A 27300-nucleotide genomic window follows, 5' to 3' on the forward strand; every position below is an offset into this window, starting at 1 on the left:
GGGGGTGGCCTGTTGTTTGGGCTGCCTGTGGGCCATGGGTAGGAGGGAGGACACAACCGGGAGGGCACACACTGCCAAATCACATGTAATTCTCACTCGCGTACCCCAGAATACATGTACCCCGGTCGCACCATCAGAGTCATGTGTAATTCTCACTATCGTACCCCCAGATTCACGCAGCAGTGTGGTGAGGTGCCACATGCACCCATTGCAGCCAGACCACACCACAGGAGTCCACCCTCCACCCCTGCACATGCCCCGCAGGCAGCCCATCACATCTCCCCATGGCCCACAGGTAGCCCACATCATAGGCCCACCCACATCCCTGACCATGCCCCGCAGGTAGCCCATCACCCCTGCACATGCCCCACAGGCAGCCCAACACCCTTGCACATGCCCCACAGGCAGCCCATCACCCCTGAACATGCACCGCAGCCAGCCCATCACCCCTCCCCATGTCCCACAGGCAGCAAACACACAGCCAGCCCACAACACAGGCCCCCCCACACCCCTGACCATGCCCCGCAGCCAGCCCATCACCCCTGCACATGCCCCACAGCCAGCACACACCGTAGGGGGGACTTTTTCCACGCTATTTGCCTGGCGCGAGCGGGGTATGCGTATTCCGAGGGGTGTGTGTGGAGTTTTACACACGATTGACCTGGCGCGAGCGAGGTACGCATATTCCGAGGGGTGTGCAGGGAGTTTTACACGCGATTGACCTGGCGCGAGCAGGGTACGCGTATACCAAGGGTTGTGCGTGGAGTTTTACACACGATTGGCCTGGCGTGAGCGGGGTCGCGTATTCTGAGGGGTGCGCGTGGAGTTTTACATGCAATTGGCCTGGCGCGAGTGGGGTACGCATATTCCAAGGGTTACCCGGGGAATTTTACAAGTGATTGGCCTGGCGCGAGCGGGGTATGCATATTCCGAGGGGTGCCTGGGAAGTTTTGCATGCAATTGGGTTCTTGCGTGTGGGCTGTGTGGCGTATTTAGCACGTTTGCTTTGTTGGTGGGCTGTATGCTGGTCCACTGGCCTTTGCGCCATGTAGGTGATTTGTTCAGATGTTTCTGGCGCACAGGGCGGATTTGGGGGCGTAACTGGTGCTGTTGCAGGGTCGCTGTGCCATGCTGCGCCACAACTGGTTATGGATGTAAGTATCCATGAATACGCTATGCGTTAAAATGGGTTTTGGTGCACGCGGCTGGCGCAAGCTGGAGCACGCTCCCTCTGTGCGCCAGCCGCGTGCGCCACTTCTGCGCTTGATTGCATGAATTACCCCCATAATATGTGTTGTGCACCTGCTCTAAAATGTTTAAAATGTACATATAGGAGTACAGTGCTTTGCAATTTCCTAACTAAGGCTCACATTACTGCCAAACATGCTTATCTTACTTGATCTGGATCTTTTCTTTTTGATTTTCGTGAAAATAGCAACAAAATTCAAATAGACCATGCATGGCCCCTGTTCCACTTGACAGAAATGAAACACATGGTGGTATTTGTACCTTGGATCACACATTTCCTTGGATCAGAAATGTACTAAATGAGAGCCCCAATATCTTGTTCATGTTGCAAGCAATTACTCACAATACAGGGGAGCTTAGAATGAAAGCGATGGGAGTCCTCACCAAACTGGCACCTCTGTTCCCCTTTATGATGATTCCTGGAGACAAACACAATGGATGGCAATATACTACATTGCACAATACCATTAACAATATATGAATGTGCGCTGGTGCAAATGCAACTGCTCTTGTGCAACACACCATAATCCAGCCAATGCGTGTGAGAAAAGTTTGCTGTCACCTACTAATGGGACTGATATCATCAGTATCATGACTGATTTATTTGGCCAATCCATTGCTTAATCTCATTTTCTGCAATTTGACACCACCCCAAATGGCCAGTTTGTTTACGTGCTAAATTATGAATATAAACTAACTATTTAACTAACTAAATAAATACGTTCTTATATAGCGCAACACTAAGACAAATCTAAATGTGAGAATGCAATTGGGAAACATGATTGGAATGTGATAAGAAGGTCCTTAATAATCTTTTTGGAGTACACTCATTCTGTGCATTTTGAAGAATGTGTAAATCGTACACATCATATGAAATTCAAAAGAAAGGATTTCATTGGCCCATCCAGGCCTAAGCGGGTCTGGATGGGCCAATGAAATCCCTTCTTTTGAATTTCATGTGCAACCTTTGTGAACATCAAATATGGCTTCAAACCTCAATGTTCAAATCAAGCACCTGGCTTTTATTTAGATCGGGCTAATCAATGGCTGTGCATGTAAGTGTTCTAGAAACAAGTGGAAGAAAATGCACATCCTGGCCAGTTTCCCAGAAACTGGAGGAATGCAGAAGTATTTCTAAAGTAAAGTTGCTAGTAGTACCCTTCCTGCTGTCAGCGCATAGTCTTAATAGATCCTACACAGGAGCTTTTTAAATACAATCTTGAAAAACGAAACACTGGAAAGTGTTCCATTTCTTGAACATGTCAGAAGTACAGTTGTGCACCTGTATTCAGTGATTAATTTGTAAAAAAAAGAAGTGCCAGGGCCCAAATATTTCTAGCACTCCTGTGACACTGCGGGCGGACATCACTGCTGCCACCACCCAAAGTTGTTCCCAACATTGTTGACATATTTGGAGTTACACTACAGCTCTGACCTGCTCATTGTGGTTGATGGATGCACTGCCTTCACCACTTCATAAATAAATAAATAAAGTCTTAGACAGTAAGTGCTGGGACTCAAAAATGTGTGCCAGGTGTTAGGTAAGATTTTCATAGTAATGATACATCTTTCTGACCTATGTCAACCCCAGAACTTTTTTGCTTTACTGGTGGATTATTTTTCCCGTATACCTCCGTGAGTGGGACCTTTTTCCACACTCACGGAGTCTGTAACTCTTTTTATGGGGGTCATTTTTAAGACTCTCCATAGTGTCTTTTAAAAGTTATCCTCTTTAACACCTTTTTGGCACTGCATGCCTATTGTTGCTTGGTTGATCTAGGGGCTCCCCTTCTCAACTTTCTCTGGCTAACTTTGAGAGAGCTGCAGTTCCCAAGGGTAGAAAGGATCTTTGGATCCCTTTTACATGTTATTTGGTGAAACCAGCACACCCTACCTCATGTGGAGTGCTGGGGAGATACAATGTATCCCCTTTCACACTAAAACTGTAACAATTATGTTACAGAGACAAGCTTACCTTTAATGGCTGGTGGCAGTGATACCTTTTATTAATTTGGTGCACCTTTACCGCAGGCTGTTTGCTAATTTTACCAATGTCTTCTTTTTTTGACATTTTAGTGTTTCTTTTCCTTCCGTCTTTCTTCTCCTGACATCTTTCTTCTCCTGACATCCAGGGTATGAAATTCATTTGTGAGATTTTTATCTTCGGCGGAAGTCCCATGGAAACCTGCCCAGGCTTCAGTCTGTCTGTCAAGGCAGGAAGCGAGGGAGGAGTCCAAAACCCCACAGCCCTTTGTCTTCCTCCTTGCCTGAATGGGGACAAATCCCAGTGGGGGACTGGCTGTCCAGACTGTAAAATGCAGGGAGAGAATGAAGAAGTTGTGCCGTAATTCCTGTTAAATTCTCCGAATCTGGAAGCGGAAGTCAAGTTGACCACTGGAACCAAAACCGAAGAGGATGATGAAAAGCAGCTGAGAATTTTTCCAGCGACCGGAGAGCCTGCCATGTAACCTGAACCTGATGTAGCCCTTCCTTCCAATTGAGCTGAGGCTCTTAAAACAGATAACCCCGACCCAGAGTCTGGTGAGACCCACTAGACTCAGGAAGCCCTGCATTTTGGGCCATCCCATGTCATGCTGCGACCTTGCAGGGCTGCAATACAACAATACCATGGTCTTCTGAATTCCGAATCGCGCTCAAAATTTCTGGGTATCCTGCTGGAACACGAGAGACAGGCTTTAAGTCCAACAACGAGAATCCGAACAGCAATATTAATTCTTCATCATTGCTGTTAGGAAAGGCACTGAAACCACAAATAGCTGCTGAATCGAAGGAAATCCAAAGATGACAAAGTCCTCTCCCGAGAACTGCCACAGGTGCCTACCAGACGTCCTCCCTCGTGTCCTCACGACTGAGACACAGGAACAAGGGTCTGCTTGGCTGTAGCAAGGTGGAATCCAGCTGGAACACATCCTTCAAACCAGAGTTACGGTATGTGAGGGCTTGGGGTACTTACCTAATTACGATAAATTGTACTTTCTCACTTAAGAAGGGCCCGTGCTTAACTTTTGGAGTTTATCTCAAGTTCCCTTGCACCGGCTTAACAGCATGTGTTCCTCCAGTGATTTTCCTGAACTATCTGACTTTTTGAAAGACGTTATGCAAGAAGGCTTGCATCAGAACTATTGACTTTGTCCATTAGACGTTGGCTGTCCTGGCTCTTTAAAGGCACCCTTCTGACTGAATCTATTGGCTTTGGCAATTCTTGTCCCCTCATAGGTTGTAATTTGTTGTACACTTTTACTGCTGGATAAGGCTTGCCTAGATTCCATTAGAGGATTCAAACTGTCTTCACATTATAAGAAAGTATGTTATAATCTTTCTGGAAAGTAGATATAAGGTTGGTTCTCTTACCTTAGAAATGTTCTGCCTTTCTGAAAAGTAGATATAAGGTTATTTTTCTCACCTGTAAAATGGATGTGCCTCTTCCCCAAAAGTAATGCTGTTAGCTTCACTTCACTTTTTCTTTCAAAACACTTAGTGTGTACGTTTCCCAACTGGGTCTTCCGTCCCCTGACTTGCTGTTAGTATGTCCAGAATAAGTCTGCATTAGGTTTTACCTACCTAGAATAACCTTGAATCATTTATAAAGAAAAATACTGGGTTTTGCTTTCCTGGTTCTGTTTTAGACAGACACAAAAACAGTTTTAGGTGTTTACCTACCCCAAGTTGTTCATAGCTCCTTGGAAAAGTATATGGGTTTTACTTACCTTGAATTAGCTGTGTGCCATTCTAAAATAAGTTACACAAATTACTGTTTATCTCTATCTGTGCTTCACTTATCTCAAAAGCACAGCACCTGTAATTGAATATTACATTCTTAAGTTTTACTCACCTAGTATTACTGTGTGTTATCACAAAAGTAGTTATAGATTTTTACAGTATCTAGAATAAGTCTTCCACTATTCACAAACATATGTTGTCCAGTTGACTTGCTATGTGATTTGTTATTGAGCATCACGGTACAACTGTTAGGGTCTACTACTCTGGTATTACTGAATGTAATCTGAAAGTAACCATTGGTTTTACTCCCACAAATAGGTGCATCCTATACTGAATGTGTTTAAAAAGGGTTGCCTTCCCTAGAACTACTGTCAGGTGATCCAAACAAGGTTATATGCTTTGGTCTGTATACCTTCAAGCATTGTGTTGTGTTTTTCTGTAATGTATTTATGACTTTGACCAGTACTTACCCCAAGACTTAACTTGGCCCAATTGTATTTAAAGTAAACCTCTACCTCCTAAAATAAGCCTAGCTGCTCTGTCTACGCTAACACCAACTCAGTTGGTACAGCCTTATACTAAGAGTGGAGTCTTGTACTGTCTCAGTTGAATGGTTTTGATGAAGTTGGATAGAACTTCAGAAAAACTGCTCTAACACCAGGGCTGAGCCGTTGCAAACACCCCCACAAATTAAGCACTGGGGCCGCCAACATAATGGAACACGATTCTGCTACTCTCATTTGAAAAAACAAAGCAGTAATTCCATAGGAGAATGTGCCAAGACTTTGATTCGGTTTGATTTTTGCAGGACTCGAAATGCACAAGAGTGCTGGTTCCCAGTGGAGTGCACCAAGTGTCACAGACAGAACTGGTCCTAGTGTGGGGATCAGAGTGTTTCAGACTGCACTAGCCCCAATACATAGCACTGCTGGCTGCAGCTGCACTCATCTCAGTAAAAGTTGCAAAGTGCTGACTGGTCCCTCTTCAGAGCACTATGTTCTGTAGCTATACTGGTCCCAGTATAGGGTGCATGGTGCTGCACTGTTCCCTTCATAGAGCACTGTGTGCTGCAGCTAAACCGGTACTAGTACACAGTGCTGTAATGGTTCCTCTGTCAAGCATTGCGTGCTGCAGCTGCAGCGTTCCTAATATAGGGTGCACAGTATTGTGCTGGTCCTTTCTCAGAGCTCTATGAGCTGCATGTACACCAGTCCCAGTATAGGGTGCACAGCACTGCACTGGTCCTTCTGTAAAGCACTGTGTGCTGCACCTGCACTGGTCCGACTATGGGGAGCAAATGTTTTAATGTCCCATTTATCGAGTACAGTTTTGTAACAGTCCTGCTAAAGAGCACTGCATGCTGCAGCTACACTGGTCCCAGTATACATTGCATAGTGCTACGCTGGTCCCTTGATAGAGTAAAATCTGCTATAGCTATTCTGGTCCAGTATAGGTTACACAGTGCTGTGCTGGTGCCTTTATAGAGCACTGTGTTCTGCAGATGCCGTGATCCCAGTATAGGGTGCACAGCACTGTACTGGTCCTTCTGTAAAGCACTGTGTGCTGCAGCTACATTGATTCTTGTGCATGGTGCCCGGTGCTCTAATGGTCTCTCTGTAGAGAGCACCACATGCTGAAGCTACAATGGTCCCAATATAGGGTGCACATGTTTGTACTGGTCCCTCGATAGAGCACTGCAGACTGCACCTGCAGTGGTCCCAGTATATGCCGCTGGATGCAGAGTTTGTACTGGTCCAAGTACATGCTAATTTATTTATTTATTTATTTATTTATTTATTTATTTATTTATTATCACATTTGTATTGTACACCTAACCCTCAGGCATCTGGGTGCTTAAGCTTACAAATGTGGTTACAGGTAATGCATGCTTAAGCAGAATGGTTACATGATACACAACTTAAGATTTTGCTTACATGTTCAACAAGCTTAAAATTTGGTTAAAAGTTATACAAATCGCAAATTATGCATGCTTAAGGATATGGTTACAGGTATTGCAGGCTTAAGAGAATGGTACATATTTAGCAGTCTTAAGATTTTGGTTACATGTTCAGGAAGCTTAAGACACTTAAGAATTTAGTTCCAGGTTACTCAGATCACAGATAATGCATACTTAAGAATTTGGTTACAGTAGATGCAAGGCAAGTGTTAGGCAACGTTTGTATACAGTGCCCTTTGGGACAACTACACACAACTAGGACTATAGGTGTAAGCAAAACCAACCCTTGGTAAACGTCTGTACTACAGAGTTTGTGGCAGTGGAGCTGAGCAGCCAGGCTTATCTCAAGAGGGAATGTGAGCTGTAATGATGTTACACAGAGGTCTACAATCACAGGTGTTCAAATAAACTCTTACACTCAAGGTTTCTTTGTTAAATACTTATTAATTTATTTAACTGTCTGTTAAAAAAACATTCATAAGAAGGAGGCAATATAATCACATCGAATATACTTCAGTACTGTACACTCGTGTCTGATGCATTCCAAATACTTTGAAGGAGGAGCAAAAAGGCTCAGGTTATCAGACCATTGAAAGAATACAGTTATTTCTTAGGCAGTGCAGATATTTTCAGTTCACCAGAAGAGTCAATTCAATTCAATAGGCTAGGCAAAAGTCAATGGGCTAAAGTCTTGGATAGGATAAAGCAGTTCTGGTAGATAAACGGAAAAGTCTCTGCAACAGTTCTTAGGAATATTTTGTAGCAAGATGAATCATATGTTGGGTCACAAGCTGATTAGGCCTGTGAGTTGGGAAAGTATCAAGCAGTTTCACAGCGAGAGGTAAGTTCTCTCAGTCTGATTTTACAGTACATTTTCAAATGAAGAAAGAGATGCAGCTGGTGACCTCTGTTCCTGGCAGTTCCTGCAGATCTCGCTGTTCCTGGGCCTCAGTCCTGGGGACAAGAGGGAGGACATCTGGGTACTCCTGCACTGCACTGGGACTGGTAAAAAAGCTGGCAACTGGCAAATCTTCAATTCCGGTAGCTGTAGTCAAGCACAGACGCTGGTGTCTGTAGGAGTGTTTAGCGTGTTTTGGGAGCACAGAGTACAGCACCACTCCACAGGATCAATGTATAGCATGTTTTTTTTTATGCAGCGCCAATGCATGGGTTTGGTGCACTGCTATGATGCAGTTGTTTCAAGCTATGTGTTGCCAGTGTAACATGGACATATAAGTAAGGGCAGGTTATTCAGTCAAAAACGTTTTTTACATATAAAATGCAAATACATTCTTCACAGTTAAAAGCACACATCTGTACCTTCAAAATGCACACCATTTCTCACCTGAAATGCCTATGTTGCAAGAGACACATTTGGTAATTAACAAGCTAATATCACTAACAAGACTAATAATTATAACTCATTAATAAAAGAATGTGTCTTCACTGCAAAAAGAGGCAGACTCTGAAAATCAGTTTTAAACACACATTCAAGTTTTTTTTTTTTTCTTTGCCTTCCTGTGCTCTGTCCACAGTAACTGCAGGAAGCAAAGACTTCGAATAAGCAGGAAATCAGCTTGTTACAGTTGCAACCGTACAAGAAGAACCATTGTTAAAAGTAGGAGGATAGAACATGATTGATTCTGATTGGAGCACGTCATATCAAGCATCATGTTGGAGGCTGTGACTAGTGCTTTGCTGTAGAATCTGGGGGAAGAAAGGGAGAGACATCTTGACACAGCTCGAAGAAGGACAGGGTTGACAGCTGGGTAGGCCTGATTCCTAAAGCAGATTCAACTTGGTTGCAGAGACTGGCTTGTCCAGTCAACAAGTCCCAGTTCGAGTGACGGTAAATGCTTGTCCTTGCTGGGTGAACCCCTCCAGAAGGCGAACAACCAAAGAAGTTACATGCTGAATAAGCCCGGTAATTATCTCGCTGAGGTGTGGAGGCTGAGCGTGGACGAGAATATTCAGTCAGTGTAGGAAAGGAGATTCCTGTGCTTTACTCACGTGTTTAATGTTGCAAATTGAGTTCTTGTCTCTGCCACTCTCTTTTCAGTGTATCACAGATAATGCTGTTACTGTGCTATTTCATTTATTTCTGTAAAGAGTGAGATCGTGTTTAAATGCAATTTTTATAATACACAAAAATATTTGAAAGCAGACGGGTGGTGTGTTTTATATTTACCAATACAGTGCTGATGATGTGGGGAGATGTTTAGACAGTGCAATTGTCATTTTCAAGGTAGCTAAACATATGATTTGGCTGCATCCGTGTGCACAATGTAATTCAGTATGAGCAATTATAACTAACTGTGTGTGTTGTAGTCTGCCAGAGGTCTATGAGTCGGCAAAAAGGGAGGCCCGTGACATAGTTCACTACCGTATATAAGATAGTGAAAATACCACATGATAGCTCGCTGCCGTAGATAAGACAGAGAGAAATTGCCCATGGTGGCACACTAAAAATGAAAATGTGGTGTTCCTGAAATGCAAGCCTGAGGTCTCTCTAGTGATTACACGAAAAATCTAAACAAAAATAAGGGGTTCTGGATATTGGGGCCACAAATAAAACAAGGGAATTATGCTCACCAAAATACCACCAACCACGCATACCAACCACGCATACCAACCACGCATGTCTGTGTGCTGAAATAATGCATGTCCACTGTATTATTGTTGTACATGGCCCAATCTGAATACAAGGAATGATTGTTGCTAAATTATTTTTCGGCAGTAAGAAAATTCGGTCAGGCCCCAAATCTCCACAAAAATACCCAACATATCCCTCTCCCTGGTTATTCAGTTCGCTGCAGCACTCTGAGGAAAATGCAACCATCTTCAAGAATGGTATCCAGGTGGCTTAGTGTCAAGTATATTGGTCCCACAAACTCAAGAGGAGAAGTCGTCCTTGCAGGGTTTCTCTGTCGAGATGAACTTAGAGATTCAGACCTGCAGTAGGGCTTCACGGGGCAAACCAATGGTCCAGGAGTTGCAGCAGCCGTCCTTTTCAAGCTTGTCTTCGGTTCTTTTGTTCCAGTGGTCGACTCTGCCTTCCAAGCCAAGAGACTCACCTTTTATTCAGTACTCTCCCATCTATTCCAGCCTAGCTGTCCCTCACCCAGCAGGATAGCTGTCCTTGCCGGACAGTCAGCAAGCCAATCACGCCAGAGTGCATTCGGGTCTCCTAGGAAACTAAGCACAGGGAGGTTCGGGCACCTCCCTCACTTCCTGCCCACCCCAGACACTCGGGCACCAGAGGCGGTCTTCACTCCTGAAGCCCGCCAAAGGCAAATGAACAAAGGAACGAAACCTGGTTTGGCGTGCAGAGCAAAACTCTAGAAGGATCTTTCCACAAAGAAATGGTGAAAAAAGAAGACCGGACCTGTTTTTACAGAGGGGGCCCATACGCCATCTTGAAAAACATGGCTCCCACGATTTAACGCTACCGGTGTTCGCGGTCGGCAAAAATCATGGTCGTTCGTTTTAAAACCACTGCCACCAGCCATTTTGAGAGGAAAGGGTAGCATTTGACTGCTACATGAGTATCTAGACTAGGGCATACTAAGTAACCCATCCAGGACTCTATTGTAAGATAGCCTGTGCTGGGTCTAGGAATTTAAAAAGACTAGTTAAGTCAATTTCACTTTACTTACTCTGGGAAACAGTAGTTTATCCCAGAGAAGGTATTTAAACCTTGGGAAAGCCTGAAAAGGTTTCCCTGTGCCACTGCACTGATTGTGCTGTGTGACACAAATGAAAAGATGAAGTCTATGGAGTTGGTTAGACTCCAAAATCAAAGGAAGAAAATACAGAAAAACAAACAGAATTAAAAAGTTCAAAGTCCCAAAGTTTAGCAAAAGGGCTGGATGACTCTAAGGTGGGATGAATTGGCACATTTATGAGAATTCTCCCTAACACAAGGCACGAGTGAAGCAGGCAGAGGACTTTAGTTGCACGTTATGCCAACTTAAGAGTATGGTTACATGACTAGCAGTGACTTACATGGAAGGATACAGGTCCTGCCAGGTTACTTGCAGGTGAAGAGAGTGTAACTAGGTGTCCTGTGTGAAGATCCAGGTTTTTCGTTTTTTACAGAATGACAATAAGGCGGGATCCAACCTTATAGCCAGTGACAGGGCATTCCAGTAGTTAGCTGCCATGACGGGGAAGCTTGAGCCCCCTGCTTTTTGTCTTTTGTATCTAGGCTTGGTTAATTGCCTGAGATAAGCAGCGCGGGTGGGTCTGGCAGTTTGGTTTTTTGTTATCAAACAGGAGAGATAGCGTGGGGCAGCATTGGATAGACATTTATGTGCAAGCGTGGGTACTTTGAATTTAATCCAGACCTTGACTGGTAACCAGTGGATGTTTGTTTTGGAGGTGGAGAAATGGTCTGATTTGGGGATATTTAGTGCTACACTTATAGCGTGGTTCTGCACGATTTGGAGTTTCATGATATTTTTAGTTGATGAGCCTGCAAAGATGGCATTGGAGTAATTGATCCTGGAGAGGATTACAGCTCTTGCCAGGGTGATATGGTTCTCTTCTGTGAGATATGGTCTACAGGCTGTGATGAGTTTAACTGTGAAAGAGGATGCCTAGGTAATGGCATTGACTTGCCGTGATAGGGTGAGTGAGGAGCCGAGATAGACTCCTAGGGTCTTAACCTCTTTGCCGGTTGTGATGAGGTTTCCATCAATGTTGAACAATTGGTACTGTGGAGACAGATTTTTGAGTTTAGCTTGGCTGCCCATGATAAAGATCTCAGTCTTATCGTCATTGAGACATAACTCATTCTGAGCCATCCAAGCTTGGATCGTGAGATAGATGGCATTTAGGGCATTCATGTCGGTGATGTAATCCCCTGTTATAGGAATTAGTTTTTGGTGTTGTCGGCGTAGTTTGTGTATGTGACACCAAAATTGTCTAGTTTATCGAAGAGAGTTTTAATAAATGCGCTGTACATGGTAGGGGAAACGTATGAACCCTGTGGCACTCTGCAGGTGACTGAGGTGGGTTTAGCTGCTGCAGCATCAGAGAAGACTCTCATCATACGGTATGACAAAAATGATTTGATCCATGCTATAACATTGTTGGAGAAGTGGGCATCGTTAGCTAGGTGGCAGCAAAGGATGTTGTGATTTACAAGGTCAAATGCTGCTGAAAGGTCCAGCAGGAGGAGGATGGCTACGACACCTCTGTCCCTGATCTGATCCATTCGTGCTTTAAGGTCTACTAGAGCTGTTTCCGTACCATGGCCCGGGTGGATGCCTGATTGCTGGAGGCCCAGCAGATGGTGTGTTTCTAAGTATTTTTTTTTTTAAACATATTTATTAAGAGAGCAGGTTTACAGCATAACAGAGCAAATAAACATCATACCACAGTTGAATTACTTACAGCATATATAGAAATAAGTACTGGGTTGGGGAGCAGAAAGTGCAAAGAAAGAACAAGGCAATGAACATCACGGTGGTGATGTGGGCGTAGTGTCCGCCTAGGAACTCAAGTCACATAAGTAAAGGCGTAACAGTTTCCAAATGTCTTTAGTGCGGCAGGAAGACGGGACCGACAATACAAAGAGTTCTTCATCGTCATTTACTGTACGTAGATCCTTCAGAAAATTGGCCCTGGTTGGGGCGGCTGCAGAGCCAGGTGCATGGCCATTTGAGAGGGATTTGATGGCTTCCCCGATCTCTTCGACAGTGATAGGCCTGTCCAGAATCTCGCGACGTTTCCTCCTTGTTCTTATTGTCGTGATTAGAGTATAGGGAGGAGTAGAACTCAGTGAACGCAGAGTTAATATCCCGGTCCTTATTGACTGTTACCACCGCCGGTGTCTGTATGCTTGGGATCGGGTTTTGGTGTCTGTCGGATCGAAGCATATTGGCCAGATATTTCCCGGCCTTGTTGCTCTCCCCGTACCGTCGGGCTTTGGCCGGAGCGGCCATATACAGGATTTCTCTATTGGCCAGATCGTGAAATTCTTTTAGGGTGGTATGAATTTGCAACAGGGTTCCCCTATCTCGTGTGACACCATATTCTGTTTGTAACACGTTGAGTTTGGCTTCAGAAACGTCCAGTTCGCTTCTCACCGATTTCAACATGCCAGTGGACGTACCAAGGACAGCTCCCCGAACCCAGGCCTTAAATGCATCCCATAGGGTGGTATAGGTGGTGACGGAACCTTTGTTTACTTCCAAAAATTCCGCAATCTCCATATGTAGTGATTCACATATGTTAGGGTCCCGTAGGATCGCCGGTGGCATTTTCCACCTTCGTGCTGGCAGGGAGACATTACTAATGTCGAGTGTTACCGGCGCATGATCTTAGGGATGTATTTCGCAACCAGACACTGCCCCGGCCAAAGAGTGACTAATAAGTAGTAGTCAATACGTGAATGGGAATCGTGCACTGACGAATAGAACGTACATTTCTTCTCACATGAGTGCAGGGTGCGCCAGGTGTCTATCATGCCCATCTGTTCCATTAACTGTCTCACAGCCAATGTGGCTTTAGAGGGGGTTCTGGGGGTGATCGAAGAACGATCCATGGATTGGTCCAGTATCATATTAAAGTCGCCGCCCCAGATTATTTGTGCCTCCCCCGAGGTGGACAGCAAATCAAGTATTGTGCAATAGAACTGTGGGTCGTCAACATTGGGTCCATATGTATAAATCAAAATTATAGGGGAGCCCGCCATTTCCCCCCACACCAGGACGTATCTACAGTGTTGGTCTATGTGATATTTGAAACATAGTTTGTGGTGTATAAGTGTCAGCACGCCCCTGGATTGTGTTGAATACTCTGTATGGTATCTATAGGGTTCCCACCGTGGCAGGAATTTAGTGTTGACGTGCCCAAGCACATGTGTCTCTTGTATAAACAGGATGTGGGGTTTATGGCGCGTGATATATGCTGCGATCTTCCTTGCCTTAACCGGGTTATTTAGCCCCCTGATATTCCAGGAGAGTAGCCTTTCATTCAGGCCCCTGTCAGCCTGTGTCGTACTCAAACCATGTGATAGCCTTTTGCCTATACCTTTGCCCCTGTCGCAAAAGGTACAAGCGACCCGCTGAAAAACCGCTCTCTGGTTTTAACTTAACAACCACTTGGAACCACAACTTTCCAAACAGGCCTGGTATATCGCCAGGCACAACCATACACCCCTCAACCCCCCCACCCGCATAATCAACCCCAACCAGATGATGTAACTGTAACGCTCACCTGACTCCCACGGAGGCGCTGGCCTGGTTCGCGCTGCTGTGACCTCTTCTAAGGTGATGCGCAGGGTTCGGGAGACGGACTGGACCGGGCCCCCAAATCTGGATTGTCTGGCTCGCAGAAGTATCCTTCTGTAGGCGAAAATAGGGGATTAACTGTCTGCGGGGTAATGCAATCGGCCTCCCACTTTCCCCTCTCACCCTCCTCGAAACCCTTCTGTGATTCCTCGTAGCGTCTCACCTTAGGGTCTGGAAGGACGAGCTCTCCATCCTGCTTCTGATGGAGGGGTGCGTAGGTATCCAGTTACTTCACTGGATTTTCGGATTGGTGAGAATCAAACTTGCTTGGTTTACAGGTACGTTTTTTGATAAGAGGTTCCCTTTGTGTCCATGCATTAATGTAATAATGCTAGTGTCTTTTTCCCCATAGGGGCCAGGGTACGGAATGCCGGGGAACAGGCACCAACCCGAGATGAGAGGTGAAATCCTTTTAGAAATCAGGTAAGTCTTTAATGAGCGTTTTTTGGTAATGTCTTTTCATTCGCTCATTTACGCTGATGTCTCTTTTTCCCCTTAGGGGCCGGGGTCCGGAAATGCCAGGATGCGGCATGGACCCGAAATGGAGAGGGAATGAATCAACAGGTAAGTCTTAACATGGAGATTTAGCTTTCCTTATTCCCTTCTCTCTCTCACCTTTTGTTCTGGTCTTTTTCTCCCTAGGCGCTGGGGAATTTAGTGTTGACGTGCCCAAGCACATGTGTCTCTTGTATAAACAGGATGTGGGGTTTATGGCGCGTGATATATGCCGCGATCTTCCTTGCCTTAACCGGGTTATTTAGCCCCCTGATATTCCAGGAGAGTAGCCTTTCATTCAGGCCCCTGTCAGCCTGTGTCGTACTCAAACCATGTGATAGCCTTTTGCCTATACCTTTGCCCCTGTCGCAAAAGGTACAAGCGACCCGCTGAAAAACCGCTCTCTGGTTTTAACTTAACAACCACTTGGAACCACAACTTTCCAAACAGGCCTGGTATATCGCCAGGCACAACCATACACCCCTCAACCCCCCCACCCGCATAATCAACCCCAACCAGATGATGTAACTGTAACGCTCACCTGACTCCCACGGAGGCGCTGGCCTGGTTCGCGCTGCTGTGACCTCTTCTAAGGTGATGCGCAGGGTTCGGGAGACGGACTGGACCGGGCCCCCAAATCTGGATTGTCTGGCTCGCAGAAGTATCCTTCTGTAGGCGAAAATAGGGGATTAACTGTCTGCGGGGTAATGCAATCGGCCTCCCACTTTCCCCTCTCACCCTCCTCGAAACCCTTCTGTGATTCCTCGTAGCGTCTCACCTTAGGGTCTGGAAGGACGAGCTCTCCATCCTGCTTCTGATGGAGGGGTGCGTAGGTATCCAGTTACTTCACTGGATTTTCGGATTGGTGAGAACCAAACTTGCTTGGTTTACAGGTAAGTTTTTTGATAAGAGGTTCCCTTTGTGTCCATGCATTAATGTAATAATGCTAGTGTCTTTTTCCCCATAGGGGCCAGGGTACGGAATGCCGGGGAACAGGCACCAACCCGAGATGAGAGGTGAAATCCTTGTAGAAATCAGGTAAGTCTTTAATGAGCGTTTTTTGGTAATGTCTTTTCATTCGCTCATTTACGCTGATGTCTCTTTTTCCCCTTAGGGGCCGGGGTCCGGAAATGCCAGGATGCGGCATGGACCCGAAATGGAGAGGGAATGAATCAACAGGTAAGTCTTAACATGGAGATTTAGCTTTCCTTATTCCCTTCTCTCTCTCACCTTTTGTTCTGGTCTTTTTCTCCCTAGGCGCTGGGGCGTGACTGCGAATCCGGATGATCGCTGCTGAACATGGAGGCGCCCTGTAAAGGTGAGTGGAATGCGGCGCTGCAGCGATCGACGCGATGAGCTTTTAAATAAAAGTCTTCCTTTTCAGGATTGTCGGCGCGAAGTCTCCGGGATGCGGTTTTAGCAGGTAAGGACTTTTCCTTCTTCTGTTCTCTTCTTCTCTTCCTTTGCAGGTGATCCAGGATGCTGGCAGGCGTGGCAGAAGTCAGGATGCAGGAGCAGACACGGTGAGCGTCCAGCTGCTAGATGCAGAACAACGCGAAGCACGTGTGGCTGTTCGGGTGGGGTTTAAATAGCCTTGGAAGAAGTTCCAGGTATGTATCCTTCCTCCAATCAGGTATGTATCCTTCCCCGACCACGCCCGGATGGTAAATTAGTCCCACAGGTAAAGTAGTTCCTTTCAGGCCTCAAGGAGGCCGGGATCCTGCAGCATGGTCTGCATCAGGTAAGTGCACCCAAGCACTCCCATAATGAGCCTGGCGCCTATGGCGCCAGGACTGATGTCTTTTATGAGCCTGGCGCCATAGGCGCCAGGACACTGTCCAAAGGGCCCCTATATGGGGTTGCTGGGTCCTTCCTTGGGTACTGGATGTCCACTTTCGGGGACGCAGGGCTTGAACCGGCTCCCCGGGAGCGGGCATCATGACAGTAAACCTTGAGCCATAACCTGGGAAAACTCCTTGGGGTGTGAGTTGCACTCACATGGCCGCCAACCCTGGAATAATCACGGCTCAACCTCAACAATCAACAACGATCAGGGCCGCCTCGCCCCTTTCAATTTAAAACATAATATCAGCGCAGCCAGAGCAAAAAATGGTCAACCAGCGGGATCATCCGGTTCTCCTGCGCCCTCAGGCGGTAGTTTCCGGTTCATTGCCCGATCTCGGGTGGTAGAGGGATAGAGGCCTCAACATACGACATGGCCTCTGTGGGAGTCTCAAAGAAGTGGGCCCGACCTCCATGTTGTATCCTCATTTTCGCCGGGAAGACAAGTGAATAAGGGACCTGACAGAGTCTCAGTTGTTTCTTAACAGGTTCATAGGATCTTCTCAGTGTCTGTACATTAGTAGAAAAGTCCGGATATATGTTTATCCTATTATTCTCGTATAGCAAAGTGCCCTTTTCCCTGGAGATCCGCGTGATAGTGTCTCTGTCCCTATAGTTGAGGAGGCGGGCTATTATCGTGCAAGGTGGTGCTCCAGGTTTAGGCGGAGGTGCTGACGTGCGGTGAGCACGCTCCACAAGGAAGTGGTCCGAGAAGTAGTGTGAGCCAAGTAGGTCTTTCAGGAGGGCTTCCACTTGGCGTTCCATGGACCCTTTACCAAATGTCTCAGCCACCCCAACCAGACGGATGTTGTTGCTCCTGGAACGAGATTCGAGGTCCTCGCACTTATCAAGGGTTTTCCGGAGGTCACCCTTCAGCTGAGCAATGTCGCGGCCATGCTGCATTATCGAATCTTCATTAAGGCCAATCCTATTTTCGGCTTCAGTGATACGTGTGCTTTCTTTGTCCACCCTCGCCTTCAATATCATCTAGTTTGGTGTTTACCGCCAGGAAGCCATTTTGAACCATTGACATCAGTCGGTCCACTCTCTCATCCATCGGGAGCTCCGATTGACTATCGGGCAGCTTCAGCAGAGGCGTTGCAGATCCGCTAGGCTGGGTACTGGCGTAGGAGTCCATTGGGCCCGTTTTTTTAGCGTACTCCCTTCTGCTCGTGGCGGCCCATATGGCAAGTCGAGGGGCCTGTGTCCTCCCACGTATCCCAACACACCTGTAGCAATCTTTAGGATTTCCTTATGTAGGGTTTATATTGTGGATGGGTCCCACCAGAAAGCGTCCCTGTGGCACAGCACGAGGGAAAAGGGTATACAAAGCGTGCTGAGGGTACAGAGGCTGTGCAGGTACAGAATTTCAGCGGTATTTCAGTGGCCTCCGCAGTAAAGAGTGTCTGGTGTCGGATTTCAATGGTGTGCCGTGAGAGGCGCTTCAGCTCGCGTTGCAGGGCGCCCACGTGGATCAGTGCAGCAGTCAGGGGGCCTCTGCCAACTGTCTGGGGGGTGTCCCCACCTTTGTGTTAAGGAATACGTTGCTGTGTGCAGTCACCGGCAGAGTGCACCACTGGTCGCATCAAAATGGCCGAGGGACACAGAATCCTGTTGTGTCGACTATGTGGGATATTCGCCCGTGCCACAGATGTGTCTCTGAAGGATGTGGTATGGGGTTACCACCCCTGCACACTGCCCCCAGCCACCACCCCCACTTGCTGTAGTTAGATCTGACACACAGCTGAAGACTTCCTTTCCGACGGCAGCATTCGTTATAAATCTCCCACACCCTGCGCGTTGCCCCTCGTGTCCTTACTTGTATTCCTGCAGCAGCCCAAGATGCACAGCAGGGCCAGCGGTTGCAGTGTGCGTCTGACCGCCGACGGCGGGACAGAGGCCTGCCTCGACTCCACTCGGCCACCGACGGGGCCGTCGCAGGTGCGCCGCACCTGCAAAGTGTTTCCACGAATGAGACGGCCTGTCCCATGGCTCTGCCGCTCAATCAGGTCTTCCGGGGCTCAAGCATGCCAGCGACTCGAGGGCGGGAGCATCCAATTCCCTCCGCAGGAGTCAGCCGAAGCGTGGAACACACTGTGTCGTGGCTTCTCCCCCTGTGACTCAGAGGAGAATCTTCCAGAGCTCGTGGGCGGCTCGCTTCCCGGCCTCAGCCCGCAGGATCTTCTGGACGGCTTTGCTCCGGAATAGTATGACGCCGCGGCCTCAGAGTCACACAGTTTGTGCCCGCTATCTGGTGCTACTCAGCGCTGAATTTTCCTTTCACCATGGGCAGCCCTGATGGAGGATATAAGTAAAAAAGAATTCATGCGAGCCGGAGCTCCTGGACTAGGCGCCCATCTTAGTTGTGCGCAACAGCACCTCCCTGTTTCTAAGTATCTTTGAATCTGTACATATGCTATCCATAATTGTTAGAAAAAACAGTACCGTTGTGATGGGCCGGTAATTTGTGGGTACATTTGTGTCTAGAGTTTTTTTTTTTTCCGTAACGGCCTCACCCAAGCATCCTTAAGGTTATACAGTAATTTGTTGGTGGCAAATTAGTTGTTTATAAGTGAGGTGATGAAAGATGCCAGGTTGCGAGTCCAATATTTGATTAGGGTCGCAGGACATATGTCGTCTTGTCATCGTGAAGGTTTGAGGCCTTTTATTATTTTGGTCGTATCCTCTATCATAATAGTGGAAAACTTCAATTTAGGAAATGGATTGGGTGGAGTAGGTTTGATGGTGGCTGCTGAGATGTGTTGAGTTTCAACTTTTTGTTATTAATTTTGAGCTGGAGTGACGTGATGTTATCCATAAGAGCCTTTTGAATATTTTCACACCAGGCTTAGTATTTGATGCATAAGTCTGGGGTCTGAGAAGGGGCTTCTAATTCTCCTAGGACTGAGAAGAGCTCTTTAGAGCTAGAGTTAGCATTTTCTATGCGCAGGTTGTAGGAATTGCTTTTGGCCTGATGAGCGGCTTTTCTGTAGTCAGATGCTAGGGAGGGGAATTGTTGTTTGTTAATGTTTGATGAGTTTTTCCTCCAGTTATTTTCTGTTTCTTTTTTTGCTACGTAAGTCTTTAAGTTCAGGGGTGAACCACTGGTTGAGATGAGCTTTAGTTTTAGCTTTGCAATTACTCAAAGGGACTACTGCATCTAAGGCTGTTCCATCACTTGATTATAGATAGAAACCAGGGAAGCAGGGTCCAATGACTCTACAGCGTGTGTAGTGAGCCGGGAGGTCCGTGGGAGAATGTTTTATGGCGTAATGTTACGTATGTTTCGAGCTTTTGTGGCAGGTGCCATTGGCTTTGACAGGTTGGTGGTAGTGTTGGTACTGATTTGGAATAGTATAGTGTTGTGGTTGACCATGGGCAGGGATCATTGTTGGAAATGTGAGTGGTGCACTTATGGTCAGCGAGCCAGTCTAACGTTCAACCTTTGGCATGGGTTGGCCCAGAGGATTGTAAGAGGAAACCTTGTGTTTCAATGGTATTGGCTAGTTTGGAGGCTTGAGTATCAGAGCTGTCGTGCAGGCCTAGATTGAAGTCTCCAAGGACGATCACTTTAGAGGTGGGTTTTGTATCTGTGGTTAGCTGGGTGGTGATGTCCCTGTCGAATAAGGAGCTGGTACCTGGCGGCCTATAGATGAGGTGTAAGTTTAGCGAGGATGTGTCAGAGATCGTGATTTTACTGGACAAGAGTTCTCTCGATGAGAAGGGGATGTTGGGAATTTCTCTGATGTTGAGATTGGATTTGGAGATGAAGGTGATGCCTCCTCCCTTTGTGTTAGTTCTGTCCTTTCTAATAATTGCATAGCTGTCCGGTAAGGCAAGGGCTAGTGCTGGGCCTGCTGCAGGATGCAGCCAAGTTTCTTTTATAGCATTAACGTCAAGGTAATTTGTTGTGATGAGATCAGATATGTTTAAGGCATGTGCAGGGATAGATCTGGTATTAATTAAGGCACCCTTAATTTGTGAAAAGAGGTTGCCAACTCTGTCGTTACTCGGTTTAGATTTAATAGTACTTGTAGCACGTTTGGGCCTATGTCTAAGTGAGTTATTTCTTTTAATTTCGGTCCCTTTGGTATTTATGATTTTTCCAGCTAGGTTAGTGGCAGTGGTGTTAGTTAGGTTTATGTTGTTTGTTGGATAGGACGCTCGCTTATAATTTTGTTGTAGTGAGTAATTTTTTGTCCTGTCTCTAAGACTATTGTTCTTCTGGTCACTAGTGCGGACAAAGGTGGCTGTTTTGTTATCCAGTGGGAGCAGCTTGTAATATGCAATCTTTGACATGGGGGTATAGGCACTGGGTGGTCTTGGATGCGGAAAATGCTAAAGCCATGGCTAGAAGGATGCGGAGGAGTGCAGATAGTACTAGTTTTAGACTGTGGCTTGGCATGATCCACCTATACTGGGTACTAATGTTGGTTAGTAGTATAGGAGAGTTGGGTTTTGGGCTTGAGAATTTTGGTGCCATATACATTTGTCAGAGATTAGGTATTTTCATAGGTGGGTTAGCAGAGGGTCTGGCCGTCTGTTGTTTGATAGTCTATATAGTCAGAGATCCTTTTTATAGTCTGGCTCGGACCAGCATGGAGCCTTTTTGCACAACAGTATGTGACATGCAAATTGACTCATCAGGTAGGCTAGTGGAAGAACGCTGTCAGGTCAGTACGTCCGGTAAGGCTGGGAGTGACACGCGGTCTGTTTACACATAAGACTGTGAGTAGTATCAGGCCAGTTAGGACCATGGGGTGGGCAGTGAGCAGTGCATGGTTGATTTGTGGTACCTGGTACTAGACAGCATGGAAACACTTTGCATCTCAAGTTGAAAACAGCATGGCAACAGTGAGCCTGGAAACATTGAGCATGGAAACATTGAGCATGAGCACATTGAGAATAAAGTCAGTCAAACAACCGTTGTCACATGCTAGTTAGCGGGGCTGCCGGATACAGCATACTGGGTGATCAGTATAAAGATCATTTGCAGAGCCACATTGAGGATGGGGCCCAGCACAAATTCTCATGGCTTTGGCTTCGTAGCATTACAGTTTGTGCAAACATAGATAGTACACACTAGAGCGAATATGAAACAAGTAAGCAATAGATCAATTGATTGGTTGGTTGTGGAGCAACTTCACAAATAAAAAGCAGGCGAGGTAGGAGTCACCGCAGACAAGTTCAGATAGATTAACAGCGTCAACAGAATGCTTCATAGATAGGGGTATTATATCAAAAGGAAGGCAGCAGCAGAGCGAGCGACGCATTACGAGGAACCTGTTGGGTGGGTAGGTATTGCCAGAGGCTACAATGGGACCAAGCAAGTGGGGGAGTGGGGTGCAAGGGTCTGTTGCGGCAGGTGCGGCACTTAGTATGCGAACGGCACTAAACGGTTAGGTATATGTGCATAAGGTGTCTGCTACTGGGAGGTGCAAGGGTCTGAACAGTTGCACGCAGGATACAAGTCAATGGGGCAGTGCAGTATCAAATCAGAGTCTCACCATGCAAATGCTATGGAATTTGGTGTGCAGTAGGTCGATCAGCTGAAGGCAGACCTCCAGGCGGGCTATGAATCCTCTAGCTCGAGGCTGGTGCAGCAGGTGCAGGTGATGGGGTGACACCAGATGAAAGGGTGTAAATAAAATCATAGAGCAGAGCTGAAAGAGGTAGGTACGCTCTTAACTCGGCATGCTCGGTCAGGCTCAGTCAGGGGCCTTATTCGAGCCTTTATCGGGGTCAGCTTGCACCTGCCGGTCTAATGTGATAGGTTAAATGCAAAAAGGCAGACCAATCAGGTGCAAAGGCAGAAGTCTTCACTTTCGGCAGTTCCAGGGCAGCCATTTTATGCGAAAAGAACCTCGCACTTTGCAGATACGGGATGATTTAAGAATGCAATAATAACAGCGACCACTGCGTTAGACCAGCAGTCTGGTCGGTGGTGGTGAATTATGCACAGGAGTTGCAATTACTAAATGGAAGGTCGTAGCTTGTCGGTTTTCAGAGGCAGGTGCCTCAATATTTCAGAGGCAGGTGTCTCAATATTAGCCCATCGTGTAGATGAGAAGGCTCAGTCAGGAGCCTTATTCGAGCCTTTGTCGGAGGCTGGCTTGCACCTGTTGGTCTCCCTTGATAGGTTAAATGCAAAAAAGGTGGACCAATCAGGTGTGATGGCAGAAGTCTTCACTTTCAAATTTCGGCGTTTTCAGCAACGGACATCTTATGCGACACAAACCTCGCACTTTGCAGATATGGGGTGATTTAACAATGCAAAAATAACAGCGACCACTGCATTAGACCAGCAGTCAGGTCGGTGGTGGTGAATTATGCATGGCAGTTGCAGTTACTAAATGGAAGGTCATAGCTCGCCCTTTTCAGATGCAGGTGCCTCAATATTAGCCCACAGGCTTACCTTTAATAGGAAAAGGTAGGGGTGCAGGGTGAACTGCTCCAGCAGTTCACAAGAGAAGGGTGCTCCTGCTCCTCACTTCCGCGATCGTGTAGATGAGAAGGCTCAGTCAGGAGCCTTATTCGAGCCTTTGTCAGGGGCCGGCTTCACCAGCCGGTCTCCCGTGATAGGTTAAATGCAAACAGACAGACCAATCAGGTTCGAAGGCAGAAGTCTTCCCTTTCAAATGTCTGCGTTTCCAGCAGTGGCCATCTTATGCGAAGCAAACTTTGCACTTTGCAGATATGGGTGATTTAAAAATGCAAAAATAACAGCGACCACTGTGTTAGACCAGCAGTCAGGTCGGTGGTGGTGAATTGTGCATGACAGTTGCAGTTAAAATGGATAGTTGTAGCATGTCAGTTTTCAGAGGCAGGTGCCTCAATATTAGCCCACACGCTTACCTTTAATACGAAAAGGTTATGGTGCAGGGTGAACTACTCCAACAGTTCACACAGGAAGGGAGCTCCTTTTCCTCGCTTCTGTGGTCGTGTAGACATTGCAGGGTGCTGAAGCTGCACTGTACCGAGTAGAGGGGGCACCATGTTGCATTGGTCCCATTATAGAGAACTGTGAGCTGCAGCTACACTGGTGCATGTTGCAGGGTGCTGCAGTTACACTGGTCCATGTTTAGAGTGCATACTGCTCCTTGTGCAGTGAACTGGGAGTTGCAACTGCACTGGTCCTAGTATCTGTCTCAGAGAGCAGAAGCTGCACTGGTCCAAGGAATATGTTGCAATGTGCTGAAGCTGCACTGATCACAGTGTAGCAGGGTGCTTCAGTTACACTGGTCCCAGTTTGCTCAGAGCTCCTTGTACAGAGCACTGGAAGCTACAGCTGCCCTGGTCCCAGTATCTTTCTCAGAGTCCAGAAGCTGCACTGATCCAAGTGTTGCAGGGTGCTGTGATTACACTGGCCCCAGCTTGCCCTAGTGCTCCTTGTAAAGAGCACTGGGAGCTGCAGCTGTCCTGGTCCTAGTATCTGGGACAGATATCTCAGGGGCAACGCTCTGGTCTTGTAAACAAGACTTCGCTGAGTAGTATGGGTTGCGCTTAGAGGCTGTAGTCGGGCTATCCCAGACTGAAGCAGCTGCACAGGTCTCTGCACAGGGTGCTCAGGGCTCTACTGCTCCACTGCGAGCTGAGCTCCACTCATCCCAGTACATGTCACTCAGTGGTGCAGCATGTCCTGTGAGCAGTAGTGGACGCATCATTCTTGGCAGGCAGCTCCCAGTATAGGGTGCATGGCGCCAGACCGATGATGTAGACTGAGTTCCCGGCCTGGAGATGAGCTGTGTTGGGGGCCGCCACCCCGGGATTCACCTCTGTTTCATATATGAGATGTGATGGATGGGTTTGTGTCTACAGGCCCCAGCAGCTCTTGCTGCGCGGGCTGCCTACCGTCAGCACATGCAAAGGCAGAACCGAGACTTCTTTCCACTTCCATCATCGTCATGTTAAGCGCCACAAATGCCACCAATAGCACCTTCAGGGCATCTGTTGCTCCTATATCAAAACAATAAAAATGTATGTGTTCGAGTTTTGGTGTTTTCTAATGCCTATGTGACAATCCAAAATGCTTCAAGGCGCCAGGAAGAAATATGTACATGCATGTAGAAACATTAATAGTAAAGTTTAAAGGCAGCCAACACGCCAATAAACACAAGACAGTTTAATGAAAATTTTGCTAGTCAGCAGGGCTGCCAGATGCTTCTTAGTTCGGCTAAATCCCCAGGGCCTCAATTACAAAGCGTTTTCAAAGGGAAAACCCCATTCCATTGACATAACGCTCTGTAAATCAAGCATTGATTGAAGTGAACTGCACCTTAACTAGGGCTGTATCGAATAGCATATTTAGTATTCGGCCGAATACCAAATAGTTTGTCAACAATTCGGCCGAAACCAAACATGAAGCCGAATAGTTGCTTTATTTCATAAATTATGCTCCAAACTTGAAATAAAAAACACTGATAAAAATAAAAAAGCACCATTTAAAATGCATTCTATACTTTTATTTCTCTTCATTAAATGAAAGGACCAAATGCACAGAAGGTTGTTGCATATTCAAAACCAGTGCCAGTCAAAGTAGGAGGCTTCACAAATGCAAAAGGACTAGGCGGCAATGAACAAAATGAATATTGCAATTTGCAACTGCCTTGGTGAATCAGACGCAGTGCATTCTCTATCCAGTTGCGAAGTCCCTGCAGTGGAGTTTCAAAACTTCTTTGCAGCTCACGTAGACATTTATAAAATGGTTAATGCCGGCTCATGCAGGACACAAGCCAAGCTGAAATATGAAATGCGTGAACTTCATCTCAGTACTATATATGCCAAACAAAGGAGGGGACTATTCCAGAGAGGCTGTCGCTGTTTGGTGAATGTGCAAGCACCCGATCATTTATTACAATTGATTTTGCACATCAGGTATAACTATTCATTGCATTAAAATAAAAATACAAAAAATATAACAATTTTGGATCATACATAGGGGAAGTTTGTTTATGTAACTCTGGTGGCCACCAAAACAATTAAACAAATTATAGCAGTACAAAAATATACTTTAACATTTAATTCAAACTTGATCAAAATATTGTCCTATTCTAACCAAAATATTTGCTGCAGTTTCCACCAAATTGGCTGTTGCTTTTGTCAATTTTGTCTTTTTGCCTGTGTCCTGTTGTTTTGGTTTTGTTTTTATTTATTTGGCCAATAAAGAAAGCTGCTTGGATGGTCTAGTGTGTTAAAGCAGCGGCGACCCTGAATTAATCTGGGTGGCTTGCAGGTCTCACACGATTCAGCCTTTCATTCTTCAAAGGGTAATATCACAAGCATCCAATTTTTACTAAAAATCAATATATATAAAACATTGACAGGTGTGCAAATGTACAAGGAAACCTGCCCCATGTATTGAACTGCAGTCCTCTGGTGGCTTTGAGAGTGAGATTTGCAAGATCGTCCTATCGCCACTCATTTCTTTAAAAAAGGCTAGTCTGACCTGGCCCTTCTCCCAAGAGCTTCCAGTATCCTCTTACCCCTGCATTAAAATGCTGCTAAAAGTGATTAAACAGCAATTATGACTTTCATCCATTTCTGAGTAAGCAATGGTCCGCAATTCCTTGAGCTGATGGACAGGTGTTGTGTCCCAGCCTGGTTTGTTCCTTTGTCACAATGGAAATACCTAGACCAGCTGTTAATATGTTTGTCAAATGAGTAAAATGCTCATTTTGAGAAACAAGCATGTCGAGTAGCTTAACATTTACGAGAGCCAAAGCACATATCCAAATCCCATTCATATATTAACTAGACATAAAGGCCCTAAATGCGCATTCTCATTTCAGTGGAATATTACAATCTTTTGCAGAACAAAAAGGCAATTTTATCACTACTACCTGATAGTTTATTGTTGTATTCCTCATTAAAGCAGCATCATTTTCTGGCTCTGGTTGCATTCATTGTACGATTGCTCAGAGTAGGTGTAGGGTGTTGTCTCTCTGCCTGGTCTGGGGAAGTGGAAGGCCATGCAGGGATTTATGTTTAGTAGGGATGGGCAAGCAGAATTCCAGGTACGGGATTTATTTTGTTGGGGTGGGAGGTGGAATGCCATGTATGGTATTTGTCTTAGTGGGTGACAAGCCCCGAGCAGGACGTATGTAGGGGAGTTGAGGAGGCAGGATGCCAGTAATGGGGGCTTGAACTGTATGTCAGCAGTGTCAGTAATGGTGTCTTTAGTTCCCAGACTTAAATGCTCATTTTGCCGGTTCTGCCCACATTTGCCACTTGGAGCCAAGCGGGACTGTAATGCTCGGCTTGGACTTGGCCCATTCCAGGAATGTTCTGGTTCTCCCAACTCTACACCTATCTTTACCTGCTGTCACACACTGGCCCACTTTGGAACTGGAGAGTTTACCCAACATAAATTCCTCTGAGAGGCCGTTAGGTGTGGGTTATTACTCTGCCTGACATAACCAAGCCCTGCTAGTCTGCACTACCTATTGGGAATTCTTAATGTTTCTCCATGGGCATGGCCAATAGGAACAAATGATGCTCACTTTTCACTTATCCTCACCACTCCTCGCCAATACACAAATATAAGCACCTTATCGTTCCGGATAAAATATCAGATAATGTTAAACTCGGGGCTCAAGTCCTTAAAATATAAAAGGGGGGACTATGATGCACGCATTCTGAAGTCACATTGTAGGAAATTAATGTATCCTAAAGTGAAATATGCACATTTATTTCAGTTTGTCTTTTCCACTGAAGAACGTG

The sequence above is a fragment of the Ambystoma mexicanum genome, chromosome 5p, assembly GCF_040938575.1.
Source record: "Ambystoma mexicanum isolate Mex_15411 chromosome 5p, UKY_AmexF1_1, whole genome shotgun sequence".
In the NCBI taxonomy this organism is placed as follows: domain Eukaryota; kingdom Metazoa; phylum Chordata; class Amphibia; order Caudata; family Ambystomatidae; genus Ambystoma; species Ambystoma mexicanum.